The 23,681-nt window shown below is 50.3% G+C and overlaps 1 protein-coding gene across 7 annotated transcripts in view; it reads left to right on the top strand.

Annotated features, from left to right (window-relative positions):
- The first annotated feature begins 4,472 nt into the window (after nt 1-4,472).
- LOC308178699 (uncharacterized protein) overlaps nt 4,473-23,681 on the top strand; it is a 126,387-nt gene continuing 107,178 nt past the window's right edge. For all 7 annotated transcript variants that reach the window (XR_013939920.1, XR_013939921.1, XR_013939922.1 and 4 more), the window contains exon 1: nt 4,473-4,535. The gene's annotated coding sequence lies outside the window, so the exon portion shown is untranslated. The remainder of the gene's footprint in view (nt 4,536-23,681) is intronic.

The following is a 23,681-nucleotide window of genomic DNA, read 5'->3' on the forward strand; positions in this document are numbered from 1 at the left end:
GCAGAGAAACTGTTTGTAACGCTCCCCCAGTACAGCTTCCAGAGGAAAATGTTGCAATTCTCAGTTTTCCACGTTTTAGTGGCGTGCTGGAAAAGCAACTATTTGCTTTCAAAAGTATCTAAGTATAAAAACCTAAATAAGTGCATCCTCTAGCCAAATAACAGAGAAATCTGGGTGTCTGCAGAGCTTATAGAATGAGATTTGCTTATATATTTCTGGCTTGCAGTTCAAAATAATTCAGTTCCTCATTCGGTTATGCTCTGCCTCACTCCATGCCTCTTCTGCTTCCTTTTTCCCCCTCTAATCTTTTTGGTTCAAACCCACCCTTCTGTCCCCAGTTTGACCAGCACATATTTGGGTCGCTAGCCTCGAATTGTGACTTTTGCTCCTTAGAAGAGAGGAGCAGGACTGGCAGTTCGGGTTTGCCTGGATGTAACTGAATTCACCGGGTACTGAACGTGCAACGTTGGAAGCCAGCGCCGTGCCTTCCCTCTGTAGGCTCTGCCTGCCTCGGCACCTTTTTATTTCAATTGCTGACAAAGATACAAGCCCAAGTGCTGGGTGATTACGTTCAGGTTTTCCACTCTACCCATCGGGGTGTTACTTACAGCTCCTAATGACTCCCCTCCAGGAGATTCCTCGCTATCACAGAAATGCATCTTTCTCTGAAAGTCCTGTATACATAATACAAGAACCGGAGAAATTTGAACGTGATGAAAATGAATGTATTTTCCCAGGTTAGGTTGTAAGTGCTGAGCTCACAAATGTTGATTTTTGGCCAACAATTTTTCATTTATTTTTAATTGAATCACATGTTTTAGTTTGCAGGCACATTCTGAAAAATGGTCTTTATAAAATATGCAGTCCCCATCACAGCCTTATTACATCACTACTGCGCTGGGAGAAAGACATCTCTCGGAATTGAAAACCGTTTTAATGAATTGTTGTTTTATTTTAGGATCCCTTTAGGTTTCCTAGAACATTCGGTCTGAGTCGTCCATCTGAAGAAATCCCGCTCTAACAAATCAGAATAAAAAAATACTCCCCAGCCCTTGGCCGGGCTCGCAGCAGCCCTCTGTTATAAAACAAAGGGCTGCGCTGATGGGGGGGAATCCCACTGTGAAGTAGAAAATCAGCATTATTGCTTAGCCGTGGATTTTGAATTACATCGCACGTGAGATTTAAAAACTTGATGGGAATCTGTGACCTTCTGGCTTACCTACCGCTGCAGCGGAAGACGGTGACCCTAGAAGAGCGTGATTTACTGGGGAAATAAAGGAAGCCGTAAAATCTGAATAGGATGGGTTATTGTCGGCAAAAGGCACAAAGACCAAAAAAAAAAAAAATCTGAACCCTAATTGCCAGCGTAAGAAAATATAGAGGAGGAAAGAGGGAGATGAAGGGCAGAACAAGAGCATCCCCAGTGGCAAAATGGTTAAAAGAGAAGACTGAAACCCAGGAAAAAATCAAGCAGTCAAGTAGTTAATTGACTTTGCTTTAATCAGCCCAATGAATATTCATTAGTGTGCTGGTCCTAATCATGGGGGCCATGTTGTCCGCATTTAGCAAGCGCACGCTCAGCATCATGCATGCCTCAACAGCTTCCCTTCCTCTCGGCGCTGACATTAAATTTCGGGGCTTTGCGCCTTCCCAGCTCGCAGCGAGCGGGGATTGGCCCAGCTGCTCGCCTCCGAAATGCCATAGCAACCCCTGGCTCGTCGCCTTGGCAACGTTTTTTTTTTTTTTCTTTTTTTTTTTTTCTGTAAGGGCCTGAGCCAGTAATCCATAGGCTTAATGTAGAAAATATGCCTTTGTGGGGCATGTGGATATAGATATAGAGACGCGAGGGAGAGATTGAATGGGCGGCAGGCGTGCGTGCCTGCCATTGTGTGCCCCTGCCGCGGCCGTGGGGCACGGGACCTCCTCCTCCTCCTCGAGCTCTGCTTTGGGTTATGGATTTCGCACTTTTTTCCCTTAAAAAAAAAAAAAAGCTACAGCAAAACCAGCAGAACGCACCGGCTCTCCGGCTGTGTTCGTTTGCAGCCCCATCCGAAGGGAGGAGAAATGTTGCCCTTCGCCATAATTCCCCCCTCGGAAGGCCGCGGCGAGTGCTTTAAGAGATATAGGAGCCGGTTATTCACATCGAGCGAGGTTCCTCCTCCTGGAGGAGGTGGGTCTGGAAATGAGCTGCCCCATAAATCAATGGAGAAGTGCAGGCAGGGAACCAGAGTCCCGCAGCGCTGAGCGCGGCCGCGGCCGCTCTACGCTCCCGGCGGGGTCGGGTGCCCCGAGAGAGGCACCCAACACCCCTGGGTGCTGCGGGGCGGAAGGTGCTGGGCTGGTTCCTGTGCTCCTGGGGCAGCCCACGCTTCTGTAATCCTGACAGCAAGGTGCTCAGCAGTGTTGGACTCCGTTCTCAGCTTTAAAAATAAAATGAAAACCAACCAACCAAAGAAAAAAAAAACCAACCCGCTACATTCAGAAAGCCAGCAAAGAGTTTTGGGGCTGGGAAATCCAAACAGTTAATGCTATCTTGTAAATAAAGCTCAGAAATTAAAAAAAATAATAATGCTGACCTCGTGTGACATCGTCTCCAGCGGCACAAAACAAAACAGCTGCAGGGGAAAAGGCCCGAAATAGCCCGTCCTCGGCGGGCTCGGCTGCAGCATGCGAGGGGCTCCGCGAGGCTCTCGGTGTGCAGATGGAAGCTGCACAGGAACCCAGGAATAGAACCGCAGAAGGTTAAGCAATAGGTACTTTAAAAAAAAAAAAAGGCATTAATAATTTTTAATACTCCCTTCTATCGCGCTTTTTTATAGCTCTTAAGATAGAGCAGAAGTGGCTACAAGTGAAAAACTAATTCAGAAGCTGTGAAAGGAATCGGGTTTGGTCTCTACAAGAGGTTTTTTTTTTAATGTTTCTATTATCGTTATCTTAAATTATTCAGAAGTGTCATTTTGAGCTCACGGTGCAGGCACATGGTTTCACAGAGGCACGTGCAGAAGGATCCTCTTCATTTCGCAGGCCAAGGCAGAGCAGGGGAGAGGTGGCCGTGCTCCTGCCCCGGGGCAGCAGGTCTCGCACCCCAGGAGCACGGTGTGCAGCAGCACCTGGGTTTGTAGGATCAGCAGGATCCTACACAATTTTCACAATCCTACACAAGTTTCACAACGATGCTAAAAACAGGAATATTTAGGGCTGGTTTCCAGGGCAGTTGTAGGGCAGCACAAAGGGGAGCAAACTTTATTTTTCCCAATTCTCCTGGGCTGAACAGCACCAAAAGCACGTTAGGTGTGTGAGCTCAGGGCTGGGTTGACCGATGGCCCAAAGGCCGGCTGCGGCCACGGGGGGTGGGAAAGTGCTCCTCTGCATCTGCACGTCCCGAGAGGAGGTTAACCAGCCACCCCTTCCCCGTCGAGCAGAACTACTGCGCTTTTCACCATTTTAAGTGTGAAAGGCAGAAATCTGCCGCCCACAACCACATGTGGAAGTTGAAGGCTGGGGGCTTGGGCTCCGAGGTCTTCAGCAGCTCCCGCCCGGCTCGGGCACCCTGGGGCAGCTCTGGCAGGGAGAGACGGGGCTGGGATGGGGTTTTAGTTTTTTGTTTTTTGTTTTTAATAAGATGAAATCCACCCAGAACTGTAGCTGCAAGAGCAGAGAGGAGAGAGAGGGATGGTGCAATACGTGAATTGAGGAAGGCTGCTTTAAATCAGCTCCATCGGCGGGCGGGTGAAGATCATCTCAGCCCGTGAAGCATCGAGGCAGAAGGGCTCGTAGGATGCAAGGGCGGCAGAGCGCTGGTGCGAGACAAAGAGCTGCTGGGGAGGGAGGGAGGGGGCAGGAGAAGCAGGTTAACAAATATTTACGGTGAATTTCAAACAAATTAATCTGGGGAATTCTGTCTTTCTTAGAGGAGGTGTTTTGGGAAACCCCTCAAAAAGGAAGGTCAGAACTCTGCAGCTCCTTCACTGCGCGTTTGACATTGGGTTGAGTAGTTCAGAGCTGGAGACGTTTGCCCTGACTGGTACGGGCAGTTGTCCTAGAAGTTGGGCTGGTGGTACCTGGAAATTCATCTTCTGTTAATCCCGAGTTGTTTTAATTGTCCTGTTGGGGAGCGTAAAGCATGCCATGAGTTTGGTGATAAACCAGCCAGGTGAACATGATGGGATATCAGGGAGCAGCTCCGGGACCACCCTCAGTTTCCAATATGGTAAATGGGGAGGAAGGAAGGGGGCTGGAGGAGAGGAACAACCCTACAAGTGGCTTCGCATTAGAGCTTGAACAATTTCCATCAAAAATGAGGATAGGCTTGTAAAGATTTCGTTTTCAAAGATTAATCTGGTCAGTTGTAATGCTAAGCAAAAATCAAAATATTCCGTAAAACAAGTAGAGCTTTTTAAAAACGGCATGCTAATGTAATTTCTTCTTTCCATTCATTCTTACAATACCTTTTTTTTTTTTTTTTTTCCTATCTACAAAAATCCCCGTGAAGCAGCCCCTGTTGGGAAAAAGAACCCCCCAGGCCAAAATCCAAGGTAAGCGTTGATTAATATGTTTTCTTCATTCTGAAGTTGTCAGCAAGGCAGGTTGCTTTAAATGGATTCTAACACCGGCCTGCAACAGCACTGCATCCGCTGGGCCACGGAGCCAGTGTCTGCACAGAAACACGCTTTTTTTATCAGTGGTGCAAAACCAGGGAATATTTCCCTCTAGGTACACCCGTTAAAGGTAGGCACACCACGTGGGGCACAGATTTGGTCTGACTACTCCTTCGGCACAAAGGCTGCTCAGAAAAGCGCAAGGCGTCGGTGCTGGCACCATTTCACACCCGGTGCCTTCAGTGAAGCCAGGAGCAGAGCAGGCAGGGAGCTGGGGTGAAGGGGCAGCTCGGCTCGCTGCCCCGCACGGCCTCCATCCAACCCTTACCCGCGCAACCTGCCACACTTCTGCATCAGGGCAGTGTGCAGGCTGATGATGGAAAAAATCCCTTCTCTTGTGCAACTGTGCCTTTTCTCATCTGTATTTTTGTTACTGGCAGATGGGGTGGGAAGAGGAAAGGATGGGGAGGAAAATTACCACCAGATCAGGCAACTGAAGTGAGAAGGGAGGGAGAAGGAGAAAACAGATGCTAATTCCTGAAGCTGCCCCTTGCAAACAGAGGTAAGGAGCCCTTACACGTGCTTGATCTTGGCGAGTCCATGTCAGGATCCTAAAGCCCAAACTCGAGCAGGTTTCTCCTCCAAGGAGGGCTCATCCCCTGACTTGATTCATCAATATCCAGCAACGTGCTTCTGCAGGCAGAGCACTGCTGCAGTGGCCGTTGCACCTCTGGATGTTTTGCTCTCAAATCCTGGGGGCATCAGCCAGACGGGCAGCTGATGCTGTTCTTCCTGAGCAATGCTGGTACCAGTTGCAGTCACAGCCCAGTTTGGTAATGGGAAATGGTTTAGCCTGTCCCAAATTCAGCCCTAGCATGCTCTCAGCAGAGGCAGAACCAAAGGAGTTCTCTTCTGCTTGCAAACCGTGGCAGTGCTTCAACAACCTTGTGTTTGGTGGCTTCCTGCTGGAACTGGAAGGAGGCCAGGCACTTGTCTTACATTTACTGATTTAGGAAGTTCTGCAGAGGCTGAGGTTTTGGAGAGGTTTGGGTTCGGGTTTTGGTTTAGAGGGATTGACTTTTTAATGAGGACCCAGCTACTATGCAGCTAGCTGCGAAATCTTGAATCGGGAAGAATAGGTTTTGTTACACTGTTCAGCAGAACAATGATTTTGGAAAACAAAACGGCAGCAAAGAGAAAGAAAACCGCAACAAACAAAATAATATTTATTTCTGCCATGGCAGCTCTGTGAACTGAAAATGGGATGTTTTGTTTTGCTGGGCTCGTACGCAGAGCGTGATTGTACCCAGTTCCAGACAAAAATGTGCCTGGGCTTTGGTAAGGGGAAGAGGAGGGTGGGAAGCTCTATGTCTGCAGAATCACTGATGCAGGAAGATGCAAGTGCTGTGTTGTGTCTAGTTGCATCATGTGTGAATCCATCAGCGACTTAAAGAAACAGCAAACGCGGTGCAACCTCTGACTGTGGTTTTTCCATCTGCTTGCTGATCCGCCGGTGATGAGCATTCAGTTTTGCCATCTTGTACCTTCAAGAAGCCCTTGTGGGAGCTCACAGTGATTTATTTTAGCTGAAAAAATACCCAGCAGTATCTGCAAACTTCTGTGAAAAAGCCTTGATTACGTTGTTACACTGGCACGCTGGCATCCTCATATCATGAAAAGTGATGTTTAGATTTGGGGGTGACTTTCTTAGCAGAGAGCGTTTGAAAGATGCTGCTGTATCCAGACATTAGGTCAGATAATAACTACGGGTGGAAAAGTAGGGGCTTCAGCTTCTCACGTGGATCTCTGCTGTCGGTTTCTGGTGTGGGACCTGGGTCCGTAAGGTGCTGATTGCGAGGTCAAAGCTACTCTGAAACTGTTGTCTGAGGTCAGTGCTAGCACGAGCTGTCCTCCTAAATCCTCATACATGGGCTCAGTGTTTTACTCTAAACCAACTCCTTCTCTCGTGCGTTGCTAATTGAATCTCAGGAGAGCTTCTGCCTCCACAAGGAGCCTGCCAGCCCGGTACCAGCTCTCACATCCACGTCCCGACCCGCTCAGGGACTGGCCGGTTTCATTTTTAGCCTAGTTTAAGGCAAGCAGCTCTGGGCCACCCCATGCAGCGTGTAGGTGTGTCCGTCTGTCAGCTCCCATAATATTTGTCTAGGCTGTCAGCTAATTTCTCCCAGTTGTAACAGAGGCAGAAGCCTTGGCTATATTTAATCCCTACCAGTTTCCCAGCACGGGCAGTGGGGGAGAGGAGACCCCATCACTGCTCCCCCCGCGGGGACGGGAACTGCACAGCTCCTGGAAGACCCCAGAGCCCCCAAAGTGCTGCCTGCCTCAGCAGGATGGGGTTGGAAAAATGGAGCAGGAGCACCACCGGTTCCTTTGTTCATCATTCATTCGCTTGGTCACCGAAGGATTTATTTTTTCAGACGAGCCATGGAGAGGTGGAAACCAACGAGATGTCTCTGGGGGCTGTGGCTCGTGTCATGCAGGGAGGTTTTCGGCAGGTGGAGGCTCCGTGCACGTGTGCTGGAAGACGGGCCCTTCTTTTCTGACTTGTCTCATGATCACCTTTCCCAGGCAATGCAGCACGTTCATTTATAATGATTATATCATTATTTTTAAAATGAAACGCAGCCTTAATTACAGTGGGTGGTTTCAGTGGCCGTGCAGGAACACCCGTGGTTTCACTGACCCCAGCGAGGGAAGGGGCAGTGCCGCAGCAGCCCTGAGTGTGCTGCGGTGACTTGGGCCCGTACTCGGCAGCGATGGCAGGACCACGAACACGAGGCAGCAGCATTGCAATGCCTGGAGGCACTGATGCCTGCACAGACAAGGCAAGAAAGAAGCCTTGGGCAAGGCAAGAAAGAAGCCGCAGAACTGCACCGCTACCCCAGCGGTCCCACAGCAGCTACACATCCACTCCTTTGTGCTATCATTTGTGCGCACGAGTTTATTACTAGAGCAGGACTGTTGTGCTCGCAAAGGCTGCCCTCAATGGCAGTAATTTGGTTTTGTCATGGTAATACAATGCCGATACACTGCAGACACAAAAGTGAGTTCTGCATGGCTTGGCAAAGAGGTTTTCACATAGCTGCTGGGTGAGTCCATTGGTTTCTCAATGTTCCTAAACAGGAATGGGTCAATGGTAATTTTTAGGAAGGCAGATGCCCCTTGCTGAGCTTGTCTGACTAGAAAGTGCTGCACAAGACATGCAACGTACATAGCATCCTCAGCCCTCAGTGTAACTTGCGGGCTGTTAAAACTGCACAGCAGGAACGAGGGCTCTTTTAATCCGCTGAATTTGTTGTTTAGCATGACCTGAATAATCCAGTAGGGCTAACGTGATCTTCAGCACTTGTACTCAACTGCCTGTTATCCTTCCTGAAGCTGCAGGACATCAAAAATATCTGACTGGTTTGAACCGAAGGCGGTTGCTTGGATAGTGTCTGTGTGCAATTTGTTTTTCAGAGCCATTGTTCCAGGCCGTGCTATTCCCGATGCCACTAAGTCTCTGTTTCTGTGTCAACTTTTGGGTAGGACCTGCCTCGAACATGCTGCTCCTTCTGTTGACCACATCATTACTTCCTTTATTATTTTTTTTTTCTTTGGTGGGAAACTAAAAAGCAGAGGAGGACAGAGCCAGAGCCCTGTGGAAAGTTAAAAAAAGTGTCAGAGAGTGCCTAGCAGGAGGCAGACTCTTTCCTCCAGATCGCAGGGTGTGTGAGGGCAGAGCCTCGATTGGTGTAAATTGCATAGATGAGAAACTGTTCTCATTCACCCAAATTTACAGCAGCTATAGGGACGCTTAAATTCTTCCCCCAGGTCGGCAGCCCCATGGCAGCAGCAGCACAGGACTGGTGGGGTCATGGGCATGAAGCACGGGACCAAACCACCAGCACACCCTTCCCTGGGGCTGGTGGTCTCGGTGGTCAGACTCTGGTTACTCCCTTCCCCGCACGATAAGCAGCCTTGTCCAGAAGTGATGGCGTGGGAAGGGGAGGTGTGGTGTGGGGAAGAGGCTCCCGTTACTCTGGGTCCGCGTGGTTGTCTGTCATGTTGCCTTCCTGGCCCTTTCTGTCACTGACGTTAAGAGCTTGTCTGGGGTTATGAGAAAAAATGATGTTGATAAGGGAAACTTTCAAACCCAGCATCCTTAAGAGGGCATCCAAATGCTACACTGTACAAAGGGATAGAAATTAGCTCTAAATGCGGCTGCCTTTACCTGCTTTATGGAAAAGAGAAACATATTTTAAAAGGATATGTTTTTTTTGTAATCATGCTGGCTTTATCATTTGCAGAAGGATGTCTCCGAACAATACCCTGGAAAATTACAATTGTCAGGCAGAGCAGAGGTCCTGTTCTCGCCTCCCACCCCTGCCGCTCCGCTTTTCCTGGGCATAGCAGCACTGAACAAGGCAGAGGATAAAGCACTATTTAACCATCAAAAGGCAGTGCCAGCCAACCATGGCACCGACTTTCGGCTCCCGAGCGTGCCAATAATGAAGTTTTTAAAGGGAGGACCGTGCACAAAAGCCGGAGCGGAAACCATCCTGTGTGGTCCGGCGAATGTACACGCTCTCCTCCCGGGGCTTCTCAATGGCACGAGGGCTGCCGCCGAGCGGGCAAAGCCCTTCTCGAAGCTTGAAGGGCTCCCGGAGCTTTTCAGCTCGTTGCAGGATCCTCTGAAACCCTCCGCATCCTCCTCCCCTTGGCACGGCGGAGTCGATAAAAATCAGATCAAGGCTTAGCGTTCCTAAACAAAAGGGAGTGGTTAAATGGGCTTTTAAGCACTGGAACCTGTCCAGCTCGTTGGGAGGCTGGAGAGGCGGGGGCGCGGGGGGACACGGGAGGTGCCAAGCCGGGAGTGGAGTGCCACTTGTGAGCAAAGTTGTCGGGAAGTCATTTGGTTGCCCGCGCGTTGCGCGCTCGCGTGCGTGTGCCGAGCAGCTTGGCAGGCGCCGGTGCCCACGAAGGCGGGCTGGGGGCCGGGGGGAGGCTGCTCTGGAGAGGTGCCAGTTGTTCCATGGGCTTCCTGCCATCGGGGTTTTTTTTTTATTTTTTTTTTCCCTCCCCCTCCCCATTTCCCCATCCCAGCCCCCAAACGCAGGCGAACAGGCTGGCAGGAAGAGCATGCTGAAAAGGATCTGACAGTTTGAACAACACTCGATGACTTAGTTTGTTTTCCCTGACTTTGCGCCAGCAAGCAGGTCTGCGGATGAAAGGCTTTATTAGGCTTTTAAAGCCACTGCCACCGGTCTTTCTTTGACCTGAGGTACTTGAGAAGAAACGAAAACAACGTGTAACTTTCACGGAGTTGAAAGACTGCCCAAATGGAAGAATAACGGTTTACAAGAGACCCAAAGCATCACAAAACGCTTCCCAGGGGGAAGTGTGGCGGAGCAGAGCAGGGGGAGAACCCGTCCCGGGCAGAGGGAGAGGATGCTTGGTCCTGCTGATCCAGCTCATTAGGACGTTACGAAACGATTGCATCCAGCAGGTGTCAGAGCCAGGCATCAGCTTTCTGGGTGTCCAGTGGAGGAAAGTGCTGAAAATTTGCATTTCCTGCCCAGAGGCCGTAAAAGCACAGGTGGTTCCCCAGCTTCCACGCAGCGCTTGGACCTGCCGGCAGCGCCGCGCGCGCAGAGGCAGGCGGTGGTGGCATCGACAGGGAGAAGTAGGGCACCTGGGTCCTCCTCCTCCTCCCGCGGTGGGTGCCGGGGAGTCTAAAAAGGGTCAGAGCTGGTTCCGAGTATTACCTAAATTATCCCCTCCTCGGTCCTCAGGGGTGGAGTGAGAATTTCTCATTAACTTTCCGTATGACTGCTTTGCTCCTCAAGGAGCTGGGCTGAGGGGTTTTAACAAGGAAACCAAGAATTAGGCTTTGCCTATGATATAAATAAATAAAAATAAACAAGCCCCTCGGTGAGGGAAGAGAAAGCATCAAAGACACTGCAGGTGCCAGCAGGAGTGGTGCGATGAATGCTAGGAATACGTAGCCGTGTGTGAAGGAGCCCCCCACTTGGAAAAGTAATCATAAAAAAAAAAAAAAAGGTGTTGAATCATCCTTTTTCCTTCCAAAACCTCATAGAAGGAAAGAGATGGCAAGCCAGGTTTGTAGAACTGAAATAGTTTCTCAAAACTGGAGACCAGATGACTGAGAAACAAGTAGTGCGGATGCTGGCTTAACAGCCTTGGAAAAAACTTGGAAAGTGCAACTGCAGCTGGTTGAGCCTCGGTAGGCTGGGGAAGGAGGCTTCGTGCTCACAAGCCATGACCGAGAAGTTTTTCTGGAGCTCGCTACAGGCCTGACCCTTCCTCAGACCGACAATAAATGCTGTGGTCAGCAGAGACCATGAGTCCAGCAGCTCTGGGACAGGATGGGGCGGTCACACGAGGACATCTCCTAGGGAAAACCCCTGGGAACCACCGGGACTCACCGCGCTTCTGCTCTACAAAAACCTTGCTCTGCTGATAGCACGGACAGACGAGGGCTTTGCCGAGGCCCCGTCGAGCTGTCACCGAGGTGAGGGTGACAACAGCCACTTCTGCTGAGCCACCTCGGTGCAGCTTTACTTCCCTTGCCTGCAGGCATGGAGCTGAGCGCTGGTGCCACAGGAGAGAGACAAGCCACGGACCGACTGGCGATGAGCAGCAAAACGCAGCCGGGGAGCTGGTGCGATGTCTCCCTCGTGTCTGCTATGGGTCATCCCTGTAGGTGTGCCCCGGCAGGGCCTGGGGGCTTGGTGGGACCAGCCCCGGTTGGAACCGACATGGGAACCCCAAGGGTCTGGGGGGCAGAAGGGGCTTCAGGGCAGGACGGTGGGGGAAAGCTGAATTTCCTCCCGTCCCTTTCGCATCGGGTCCCGGCACGATGTGGAGGAGCGCGGACACGTCTGCGCTTCTTGTTCCCTTCCTATAGGACTGCATGTTCTGGATGATCCTGTTACTGTACGTGTCTGCTGAGCCATATGGAGGCTGCGAGGCTTCGGCAGTGTTTGGGGAATATAACGCCAGGAACTGATCATCTCGGCAGCTCTTCCTTCTTATTATCACATCGCTTTTGCTGCCATCCCCACTTAGTCCCTCGAAGCTATTCCCTGGGGAGCCGGTGTTTCCCCTCTGCCTTTGGATACGTTCTTCACGGGGTAGGAAGGCTTTGGAGGCGCTTTCTGAAGCTGGTTGTGATCAGGTAACGCTTTGTAGAGCCCGTTCTGCTGTCAGGCTGCCTGCGAGGCTCTGTAGCACTGAATAACTCGGCCTCTGTGGCCAGAAAGATTCATTTTTTGCCCGCAGACAAAGGTGAGATAGCCCCACTGTGAGAAGCGGCTCCGGCGTGGGGTGGTGCTGCTCAGCCACCAGCATTATTTTGCAAATTGCTTTTCTAGCCTTCGATCCCAGCAAGGCAACTTGCAGAACGCGCAGGGGTCAGGTCGGATCTCCAAGCGCTAGCCGGCGCCTCCTTCCGTCAGGACACAGGTGGCTGCTGTTTGCTTTCTTTCTACACCTCTGCCTCTCCTGACCTCCTTCCAGAAAACCCACTGGCAGTTGTTTAACAGCTTCGCCGGCGAGCCGGGCAGCGGGCACTTTTCCATACTGTGTGTTTTTCTTCTCCCGTGCTCCAAGAGCCTGTTCTTCCCCTGCACCTGCGGAGCTCGTTAATCTCCGCAGAAGATTCAGTTCCTTGACTGCAATCCAAGCCTGCACCATCTGAGGCAAATTGCCTCCTCCTGCCCTTGGGATGATCCTGATCGTATCCTTCGGGCTGGCTCAGCCCTGCACAAGCAAGGATTGCTCACAAAGCTGGCCGTGGATGGCAAACGGGGGGGGTCATCTTGAAAATTTTTAATTTCTCCAATGCCCGAGGGGTGAAGTCGGGGCTCCACACACCTCTTCCCTCCTCACACAGGACCCGTAACATGCAGAGCCTCCCAGGACCAAAAATAAGGATCCCCCCTGTTGGCTGACACAGAATTAGGGTACCACAGGGGTAACACCACCACCACCAAGGGTCCTTATTGACATCGGGGTTTGCAGCTTCGATGCTGGGCCAGGCCATCTCGGCTGGGTGGCTGGATGCCCACCTCCTTGCAGCCTCCATCCAGCCCGCAGCAGTTTAGGACAGTTTCTGTTCAAGGAGTGGCTTTTTTACGCACAAAACAAGAAGCACAAGGCCCACGTTAAGGGTTTGTGGCCCCGTGACAGGGTGAATGCGACATAACTCGCTGGGAAGCCTTTACGGCCCAGCTCCTGCGGCCTGGAGCACGGCCGGCCTGCCTTCAGTGCCCTTTGAATCTTTTTAGCCCCTGGAGTTTTCTCAAGCCCTGTGATATATTCCGTGATGCACCAGCCCCTGTGCGCTGTGCCGAGGGTAAATGCCAGCAGTTTTAGCATTATGCGTGGTGCGCACCCAGCTCATCCGTCCGTGGGCTGGTCATTTCCATATGAAATCTCGCTTTAAACAGCAACAATCTCAGGGGCTGATTTTATTGTCCCTGCTGCCTGGTCTCAGGCACAGTGCCCTTTGGGACAGCAGGACATGCTGCTTATTTCTGGTGACCTTTGGGGCCCCGTCGTCACTCCTCACCTACTCGTGTCTCACACCAGCAGTCTGTCTGGGCCCCGACCCCACCTCTAGGAGGACCAGGAGACACTGTTCTTTGCCATCTTTTCCAACCGTATCTATTCCTCTGGCCCGGTGTTGGGGTTCTCTGATGGGGCAGGGAAGGGGAACCACGTCCCAGGGCACGAGGCTGACCCCTGCAAGTCCTTGGCGTGCTGGGGAGCAAACCAAGGGTGGCGCTGGGGAAAGAACGGGACTTTCAGAAGCAGCGCCAGCCTCGCACCTCCAAAGCAAGAGAGACCAGCCAGTGAAGTGGGTGTTTTGTTGGAGTGCTTCTTGGTGTTTCTAAGAGGATTGCTTTTAAATAAAAAGGTTTGTAAACAAACAGGTTTGCTTTTGCAGCAAGTCCCTTTGAACGTACAGCTCTTTTTTTTGATAATGAAACCGCTTTGTGCACGTCCCCCTCCCATAGCACGGCTTCAATTTTCTTTTAAATTTAAATTTCCCTTCCAGGAAATAAATGTACCTGATTATTTCCAAGAAGCTTTTCTGCTAGTCCTTGCAAAGTTGTCTGTACGCGTACATCTATTTTTTTTTTAAGTCTCTCTTCTTTTCCCCAAATATGTGCGCTGATCTTCTGTGTTCTTTTAACGTCCTCCAGGAGATTTCCATTCCTCGCATCAAGTCTTCCTAAATTGTCTCTTTAATCCCCAGGTTCTTAGTGCTTGGCAATGCTACTTGTTCTGAAGTGCCGTGATGGGAAGGTGGAGAGTTTTTTTTCCCCCTCATTAGCTGCTTTTAACATTCACCTCCTTTGTTTGTGTATCTTCTTCAGATTCCCTTCCCTTTGTGGGCAGGGCTTTGCTCTTCTGAGGTGTTAATAAGCCTCTGGCAGAGACGACATCTGTGGCAGAGGACATTAAGTTCTGAAAAACATACTTCTTGTGTTATGAGGCCTGTTACCTCATCTGAGCAGCAACTACGGCTTTTAAAGAGCAAGGACAAAGGAAACACTGGCTTAGGGCTGCTCCGTGGTGGGTGTGTTTTTTTCAGTACCAAGACTCGAGCTCAAAGTGTTTGTATGGGAGAGGGGGGAAAGAGACAGCCGAGGGGAGGAACACAGAGGAAAACTTGTGAAGGGGAAAAGGAAAAAGAGAAGAGGCTATTTAAAAATACTGTGCATCGCTAAAACCAACACCTAGGGAAGGATAAAGGCTTTGCAGTGCGTACACGCGAGCCATCCATCTGTTCCTCCCTTTCATCCGATCCTATAGTCATGGGTATCAGAAGGAGGAATAAGAGCGGGTAAAGCCTCCCCATCAGAGGCATGTCAGATGTTCCACGCTGAACGAGATCAAACCGGGGATTTGCAGCCTGTGGGATGCAAAAAGATGTCACGGAGGGATGAGTGCTCTTCCCTTCCCATCCCGACAAACGGGAGGGGAGCGCTTTGGGCAGCACGGAGAGCGCCGGCGTTGCCCGTGTGACGGGACGCGAATGTCTCCCCTTCCCATTCTGCCCTCCTTTAAATTTCTCGTGATTTACCCGGGGACGTTATTGTTGCAATATTTTATTTTCATGCTGTTCCACGGGATGTTGTAGCGGGAACACGACCATGTGCTTTCTGGCCTGTGAAAGCCGGCCTGACGTGCCACACGAGGCGACAGCCTATTTTTAAATGACTGGATCAATTACTTGCCAGCCCGCTGAGCACCTCCTTGGCTATCAAATAGTTCTGCGGCAGCGTTTTCATAGTCGTCAGTATCTCGAGAGCTGAATGAAGCAAAAAGCTTCATTGCACAGGGTGCAGATCTTGATCTCCCCACCTCCAGCTGCCGGTGCGTGGACGAGAAGTCCTTGCCACAGCCCGGGGGACCGACTGATGGCAGCCAGGTGACAGACGGGGGTCTGTGGCGGCACGCAGCTCTCGGCAGCAGTGGGGGGCTCGGAGGGGGCCTCCTTGCTGCTGCTGCTGCTTTTCCTCGTCAAAATCCATCCCCTGCCCGTGGGACCGACCTCAAGGAGCCCGGGGTCTGTCCTCAAGCAGCGCCCGCCCTTCGCCTGGGGGCTGCCGCCTGCTCCCCAAGGACACCTTCCCTGCGGTTTCCTTTCGGAACAGCTGAAAGGCATCCAAACCCCTGTGTGGAAGCTGAAATGAAAAACTGGCTGGCACGCGTTTTCACCGTGGAACTAGGTGACTTCTGCGCCTGCAGATTGACGGCATCGCTGCTGCTGGCATGACAAGTCTCTGCGTGCTGTAACCCTGGCACCAATCAGTGCCACGGCTGCAAGGTAGCCTCCTCTTTCACTGCTCTCGCTAGCTCCTTCCCTTGCCTGCTTGGGAAGAGGAGCTATTTATGGACCCGGACAAGGTGACCTCCATATGGCAGATTCTGCCACTCACCGTGGGGACTCGAGCTAGGCACATGCTCCTCGGGCAAGGCAGAGGCGCACACTCAAGCGGTGGCCGCCTGCAAATGTGTGTTGCTTTCAGAGCAGCAGAGCGCTGCTGGCTTTTGTCGTGTCTGTCTGTTTGTTTGTTTGTTTTCTTAAAGAGGAAGTAAACAGAATCAAAAAGCAAAGATTTCTGCCCTGTCCTGTGCATTTAGGGAAAATGAATGCATTCATGCGGGCTGCATCTCTGTAATGTTCTAAACTTTAATTTGTAATACGGCAAAAAGAAACAGTATAAATATTTGTTCGTATAATCCCCATCACTACGCACCCCTGGAAGGAAAGAGCTTAATTCCTGTGCAGCGGTAACTCTTTCTGTAGCACCAATCCCCAATTTGTTCCCACTCGGGGGGATTGTACAAAAGCTCTGCGTCGGGCACAGCAGCGCGGGAGTGAGGAAGGTGACCCAAATCCTTACAGAAAAGGAGAGGCTGAGGGGGAGCTGAGGAAGGACGAGGAGCAGGAGGGAAGATGGGGAAAGCCCCGCACATGGAGCAGACGTGCCCGGGGGAGGCTGCTCTATGCCCGCAGCCCCCAGCTGATGCAGGTTCCCCGAGGCTGCTGCGGGTCGGTTTCAGCTGTGCAGGCAGCAGTGAAGTCACTCGGCGGCCAAAGGCAGAGGAGCTCTGCTCCCCGCAGCCCCAGCCAAATAAAAGAGCAGGTTATCACTTTCCTATGCACACGATGTCCTAGAAAACGTAGGCGAGTCCGAGCGCTGCCGTCTTCGTGCCAGTTTCTGCTGTGCAGCTTGCGTGGTGCAGCCCTCGCGGCATGAAGAGACTTGCACAGGTGTAGCCAGCAGCCAGCACTCTTTTCCACGTGCATCTCAGTAATTGTCACTATCACGGTAACAAAATTGCAATCTGAGTGAAGAATTGGTATTAATTACATCAGAGCTGGAAGGGAGCGTGTGCTCCCAGCCCTCGTTTCTAACTTTGGGGCCCTGACTTCCCACCAGCTGCGGCGTTGGCTGCGCAGCCCTCGGGTGCAGGTTTTGAACAGAGGCAGCACGTGCCGAAGGGTCGCAGTGGCACCGAATGGCTTTAAAGCACGTGTATGTAACCTGTGAGGTGAAGAAGGACAAATTGTGCCCAGCGTGCCATTGCTCCCCCGTTGGATTTCCTCAAGGCAGTGCGGTTCATGCACAGCTCCCCCAGGGCGAAAACGTGTGGTCTGGGTTGGGGCAGGACACGGGCAGCACACAGAAAGGCGAGGCGTTGTCCCACTACTTGTGGCAAGTCATATTTGGAGCTGCTTGAATAATTCATGGCAGACCTTAACTATTTCTTTTTACCTGATACTTATTTAAAGGCAATTTTTCTCATTTTGTGACAATATTTGCTTATGCGCTTTGGTGTATGACAATAGAGGTAAAGCATAAGAAGAATCACCTCCTTTTAATACCGATCATGGAACTTTATTGAAACAAGCAAAACCGTAAAGGCTCAACAGTTCCTGTTTTATCGGACGTCTGCGGAGATGAGTGCTAACATCGTCTCCAGCCTGTTCTGCTCAGCTCCTCGCTCGTATGCTCGTCACAAGCAGGTATCATCCTCATAAATCCCCTCCTCAGGCAGCGATGAGAGTAAACACAGCGGATGTGTATTTTGCAGTCAGCAGGAATCTGCTGCTAGAGATCTGCAGAGTTTCACAAGGAGCATACATTAAAATATTGAAGAGTTTGTTTTAAAGGATACGCTGAAATCCACCTTTCTGGCGCTGCATAAGTTAATACCGTCAGTATTCTAAATGCGTTTGTAACTCTGAATGCCTTCTTTCGAATGGGAGGGATGTCTCAGGCTGGGTTTTCAGCTCTCTGGGTGCAGATGCAGGTGAAAATCCATGTTTCACTAATCCTGGCCATCGTCGGTGCCACGAGGCAGCGAAGCAGGCACAGTCCCTGCCTGGGGAGGCTGCAGCCCCCGCGACCTCCCAGCTCCCAGCGCAGGCTGTAGGTGCCTCATTACAGCAGCCGTGTTCAGAAACTCTGCTCTGGGCCACCATCCAATGTCTACTGGAAGGAGGAAAACAAAAACCTCCTGTTGACATCACTTTCAGTAGGTTTTACATCGGTCCTGACATGTTTTTCTATTCAGCATAATTTTTTTTTTCCTCTTGAATTCCCTTTCCCCCCCTCTGTCTTTCCCTCATCCTCTTTCGAACTGGGAGTCACCTTCGGTCCTGCCTTCCAAGCTCTGCGTTTCGCTGAATTTCTCACAGAGCACAAATAGATCTGGAGGATGAGGTCCTGCTGTGTGACCTGCTGGTGGTTACTTCCTTACGTAATTTATTTGAGTTGTTTTTATATTTTTGCATTGGGATTTGTGTCTAAAAGCAACTCTCCTAAGCTCTAGATGCTCGCTAGCCCTGCCCGGCAGCCTGCCAGTTCCAACCAGCCAAAAATATATCACCTTACTTGGCTTGGGGGCATTTTTGTATCTTTAAAAGTTAATCCAGCTCTAAGCTGGATTAACCATGGAACATCCCTTTAACCAAAGGCACGTAAGGTCAGGGCAGAGCTATGTGGATATCCCAGGCTGGTAACCACAGGAGTCGTTTTTTGTCCTAAATAGGACCAGGGGTGATTTATTTCAGTGGGTTTTTTTTTCCTGCTGGGCTGAGGGAGGAGCAGGTGAGTGGGAAAAGGGCTAGACTCAAGGAGGCAACATGAGATCTGGCTAGGGTATTGCACGAGCAGGAGCTTTCAGTTCAGAGCCTGTAAAAAAAAATTAAATAAAGAAGCAGAGGGCCTGGGGTTGCTGTTTCCATCAGCGGGATCTTGGCTGGACTTGGTCGAAACGCTGCGGGCTGGAGATGGGCTGGGAGCAGCGCAGGGGGCTGTGGCACCATCCAGCAGAACACACGTAGGAAATTCAGGCAGCTCGAAGTCTGCGGTTTGGGGGCTGTTATTTTTCTTTCGAAACATTTTTCTCTTCCTTTTCCTCTCTTGAAGACCAGAAATCAATGCCTTTAAAGGATCCCCGACGGATAGGCTGCGGCAGTGCTCTCTTTATTTGTCTCTTTCGGTGCTTTCCCCCGTTCCTCCCGCTGCGAGGTGGCTGGAGCAGACAGGTGCGGGGCCAACCTTCGCCACTCCTGCCCCAGCCTGCCCCTAGGTGGGTGTTTGCGTGGTCCAAGGCTAAGGGCTCCTACCAGGAGAGGGTGTTTTAGGGATCTGGATGGATGGGGGACTTCAGCTCAACTGGCAGGTGTAAATCAATGCTTGGTTAGCCTCTGTCTTTGGAGAAAAAGACGGATTTGGTCTCCCTTTCTCCACCAAAAACCATTTCATATATTCCCTCTGAGTCTCCCTGGCCAAGCCTTTCAGCTGCTTGGTGCTTTAATAAGGCTATAAAAAGCAAATAATATAACAGAAACACTGTAAATTTCTTACAGTGGGGGATTTATCTTTTTCTTTCTGACGCTCCCCAAGTGCGGGACAGCGAGGCTGGCTGAGATCCGGCTGCACACTGCAGCTCCATCCAGGCAGTCAGACCCTTCAGCTTTATAGATTGTGTGCTGTAAATTGTCGTGGTATGGAACTTGGGTTTGAGCGTGAAACACCTTACAGCTTGGGCTGTTCTGTAGGAATTATATCTGAAACACATGGAGATAAATTCAGCCATCTATCTGTACCTCGCGATAGTTACTGCTGCTGAAGCGTCTGTATCGAGCATCTCAGCATGTTTATCAATGATGGATGAATCACTGATATTTTTAATACCAGTCCCCCAAAATACTGAACCGAATGTGTTAGGCAGCCAGATCATCAACGTCAGGACAAGCGCTTCTTTGTTACCTGTAAAAACCCATGCTACAAGATACGTTAGCTGTAAATTCTTAACAGATGGGGCTGTAACAAGCTGCTAGAGAGCGTCTCCTCTGCTGTGGGGACACACTGCTGAAATACCGCCACGTGGCCGTCTGAGCCCCAGCAAAAAGCAGGCGAGCTGCTGGAGGAGGCTGTCGTCTGTCCTGCTGCTGGTGTCCTGCTCGTCACCGAGAGGTGCAGGCAAGCGGCTGCCCCCTGCTACACTTCCCCGGCTCCTCGGCATGATTACAGAGGTACGGGCACCGTGATGAGAGTTCCCTCTTGTTGAACATGCGCCTTTGGTGTCCCAAGCATTTTACGAGTGATTTGGGGTTGTGAGCACCACGTAGAAGAGGCTTTCATTCAGGTCACGGGCACCCGTGGTACATTAAGGACACCATCCTGTGTATTTTTCCCCTCTCTTCCACATTTTCAGATGATGGAGCCCTGGTGAGAGTGAATGAATCTTTATGCAGGCCACTGCTGTGACTGCAGCTCTGTTTGCACTATCGTACCTTTTGTAGGCATATACCGACCAGTGGCATAGAGCATGCACGGTTAGATGAATGTATATAAACCCCCAAACACAAATATCCAAATCCAAATACAAACACACAAATATCCATAGGTGCACTCATATACTTGTATAATGAGCAAACCTATTTAACTGTAGGAGGAATTGGGGGGTGGCTCAGTTTCCCAGAAAAAGATTTAAAACTTTTAAACATGGCAAAATAATTACAAAATCAAGCCGTAGAACTGCTTTTACACAGAGGTGGTGTGTTTCATTAACCCTGCATACCCCCTTGGAACAACCCCGTATTCCCCTTGAATTAAGAATGGGCTCCCACCCGCATCGCGTTTGACAAGACAACAAATGTTTATTCCTGTTTCTGTTTTGTTTTGGTTTTAAATGCTTTAGCCTTAATCTTGTGTCCATCCCCTCCCACCGAATGACTGGAGGTCTCCTGAAGCCTTGTAATCATTGCTCCGTAATCCCATAATGAAAAGCAGGATTACCTGCAGTCTAACACGTGCAGGACCTATCTTTGCCTGATGTTACCCGTGTGGAGGTGTCAGCTCTCCTACGCAGAAGGGAAACGGACACTGTCCTGGTTTCCTACAGTGCCTTCACCCCATGTCAGTTCCCCTGCTGTGGCAGTCCGAAGGATTTCAGCCTATGGCTTTATCAGATAATTTGCCCTCAAGCTGAATAATAAGGACCATAAGGAGAAGTTTTAAAATGCTGACCAAAATCAATTAATAATAAGAAAGGAACTGACAGTGTATCTTTCCCCAAACCTGTGAGACTAGCATCCACAGGTCAGCTGTGCATCAGCCTTTAAAGGAGAGGATTTCATATTTAGGGCTTACCCCGAGCACTGGTAGGTGCTGCTGTAGGTGCAGATTGAACTTGCTCCTAGCTGCACTCCTCGTGCCGGCAGAGAAGCAGCAGGATGGGAGATGGGCCCCCTGCGCGCCTTGTGAATAATTCAGGTGCCTCCAAACTGCACGAGGGAATATCTTGTTGGGCTTTTTACATAACACCTAATCAGCCCTCGGCACACAGTGCCACGGGAGTTTAATGAGATTCCGAAAAGAGCCATCTCCAAACATTTGTGGATTGAGCCCGTGTGTGTAAAATAAGGAATTTTGTGTAGGGGTGTGTTGGTGCGTACATACAAATGCAGAAATGTAATAAAATAGTTGGGGAAGGTATGTTCGTGAGCACTGTAAGAGAATAGGGATTCAATGAATTCAGCACGACCTGGCTGCTCTGCCTTTTTTTTTTTTTTTTAAAAAGTGATCTTCTGAATCTTCAGGATGTCCTTGTTTATTTTCTTTGATTGTGCTTTGATTTAAAATTCTGGGCTCATTAAATGCCATAAAAAGAAACATTTACATAATTTACAAGCTCTTTATATGAACATTTTAATAAAAGAATACACCTTTAAATCAAATCACAAAGGCATATGACATCTTTGAAGGAGAAACTTATATTCCCAAACACAATAAACATTCTTCTATTACTATGTTAATTTGGAAAACAGGTCATGGGAAATTAAATTGCTTAAAATAGGTCACCAATTATAACTCTGCATTCTATTTAAGCAAATGCATCTCTGAAATCTTTATTAGTTTATTTTAATTAAAGGCAGAAAAATATTCAGTGTTAAATTATTGCCATTTGTATGTTTTTACATTGATATGGACACACATTTATTATGCAGTGTAAAATGCTGCACATCTTTTTCATTATGATGCCCGTATTGTTCTTAGTTACTTTACCCATAATGTAAGCCTCTAATAGTGCCGTGGTTTAAACATAAAAGGAAGGGAGCCCAAATGAAGTAATGGTGCAAATTTAATTTGGCCATTTATAAAAGGAAAAGCAGAAGCAAATGCTGTTTGTATTTGAAAAAAAAATAATAATAATATTGACCTCCTCCCAACTGTTGGGCCGCACAAAAGGCCTGACTTCCATTTGCATCAGGTGTTTGTGGGCAGCATTGCGGTTCATATTATGGTCCCAAATTAAACAGGGCGGGGTGCAGGCCCCCTCCATGTTCTCTCACAACGTTCATTAATACTAATGGCTGTAATTGTATGGGCCTGGAGCGAGTTGGCTGTCCGCCAGTTGCTTCCTCTGAGAAGCTGAAGGCAGGGAAGGGACACCGTCCCCAAATCGCAGGGGGCCTGATGCGGCACCAGCATCCGCAGCCCCGTGCCAGCGGGACTTGGGCAGGTGGACTTGTTATGTGGATAAGAAAGGGGATTTTGGACGTCTGCTTACCAGTGGGGTGTTGGCGGTGGTTTTTGTGGAACAGCGGGAGCGCCTGTGCAGGGTTTTGGGGTGACATTAGGGAACTGATCACAAGCTTGAATTCGGGGCCTGTTCGCCTGCTGAACGTGGTTGCCCGGCCCGGCTGGAGAAGGCCCCTCGGCTTCATGCAGCTGAGTGGGATGGTTCGCCCAGGCGCCCCAGGGGAAGTTTATTCTCTAATCCTTCCCATTGAGGATGGTGAGGGGCTTGGGCACTCCTAAGAGCTAGCAAAGAAATACAAACACACTTTTACCTTTAAGCTGTTGGTTCAAATTTTGCTTCTGTCCATTCTCAGTGGTCTCTGGACCCCAAAATCTCACCCCTACTTATGGGGCCATTTGCCAGCCCTTCTGCAAGCCCTGGCCCAGCAGCAGCTGGATGAGGCCCTCCTGAAGGTGAGGCCAGAGCAGCGCCTCCACCCTTAGCTCCAGACCACCCTGCTCAGTCGTCTGCAACAGAGACCTGCCAGGGCCATGCAGACCAGGACTGTGGTTTGGGTTTCTTGCCATAGATAGACTCATCTATAGACTTCTCGTGCACAATCGCTTTTCTTCTCTTAGCTGCTCAAAGCACGTCCTTAAAAGAGGCTCAAGAGATCTTTAAGTCTAAACAATGAAAGACCTGTTACTTACCCAGGAGACCAACAACAGCTCTCAAGGGTAAGCCACATTAATTATGTATTTGAGCATTTGTACTGTATGCATTTAGACAGCATCCGTGGTATTTACTGAACGGCTTGTAATGGCTGCGAAGCGGTTGTGATGATCTAGGGTAAACAGGAGGACTGGAGGTGAGACGGGCGGACGCAGCGGCGGTGGCAGCACCAGGCATCACCTCCCTCACCAGGCCGAACGGTGCCCACCACACGCAGCTCGGTGGTCTCGGGGTGGTGTAAACGCCAATGACGGCAGCAGAAAGCCATGTAATTCTGCTGTTAAGGTCCTCGGGTTGTTTTGTAGCCACAATCTACCCTTTCAAACCCAGTAAGCGGCGTTGAGTCTGGTGGCTGCAAAGAAAGGAGTGCCTATGTGTGTCGGTGTTGTCAAGACATGGGTCGTTTTGCCTTCTGTGCCACAGTGCTTTCCCTGCAGAAACACGAGCGTTTCACAGCGGACTGCTGCCAAACCCCTCTGTCTCCTTCAGCAGGAGCAGGCAGAGCAGCACGGGGGAGGCAGCACCCCGCAGGCCCCGCAGGCCCCGCAGGCCCAGCACCCTGAGCCCGCCCCAGCTGGGTGCCAGCAGCTCCGTGCCTGCTCCCAGACCGGGGCCGGGGCCTCTGCAGGACTCAGGACAAAGCCACCCCCCCTCCAGCCCCTCTGTGTCACGGGAGGAGAGGTATGTTTTTGGCTCCTCCCTGCCTTTTTGCACTATGTGGTGTTTCCAAAAGAGATGCCTGCCTCCTACACGCCTCTAATATTCATT

This window comes from Anser brachyrhynchus, assembly GCF_964034855.1.
Source record: "Anser brachyrhynchus genome assembly, chromosome: 16".
NCBI classification, from domain to species: Eukaryota; Metazoa; Chordata; class Aves; order Anseriformes; family Anatidae; genus Anser; species Anser brachyrhynchus.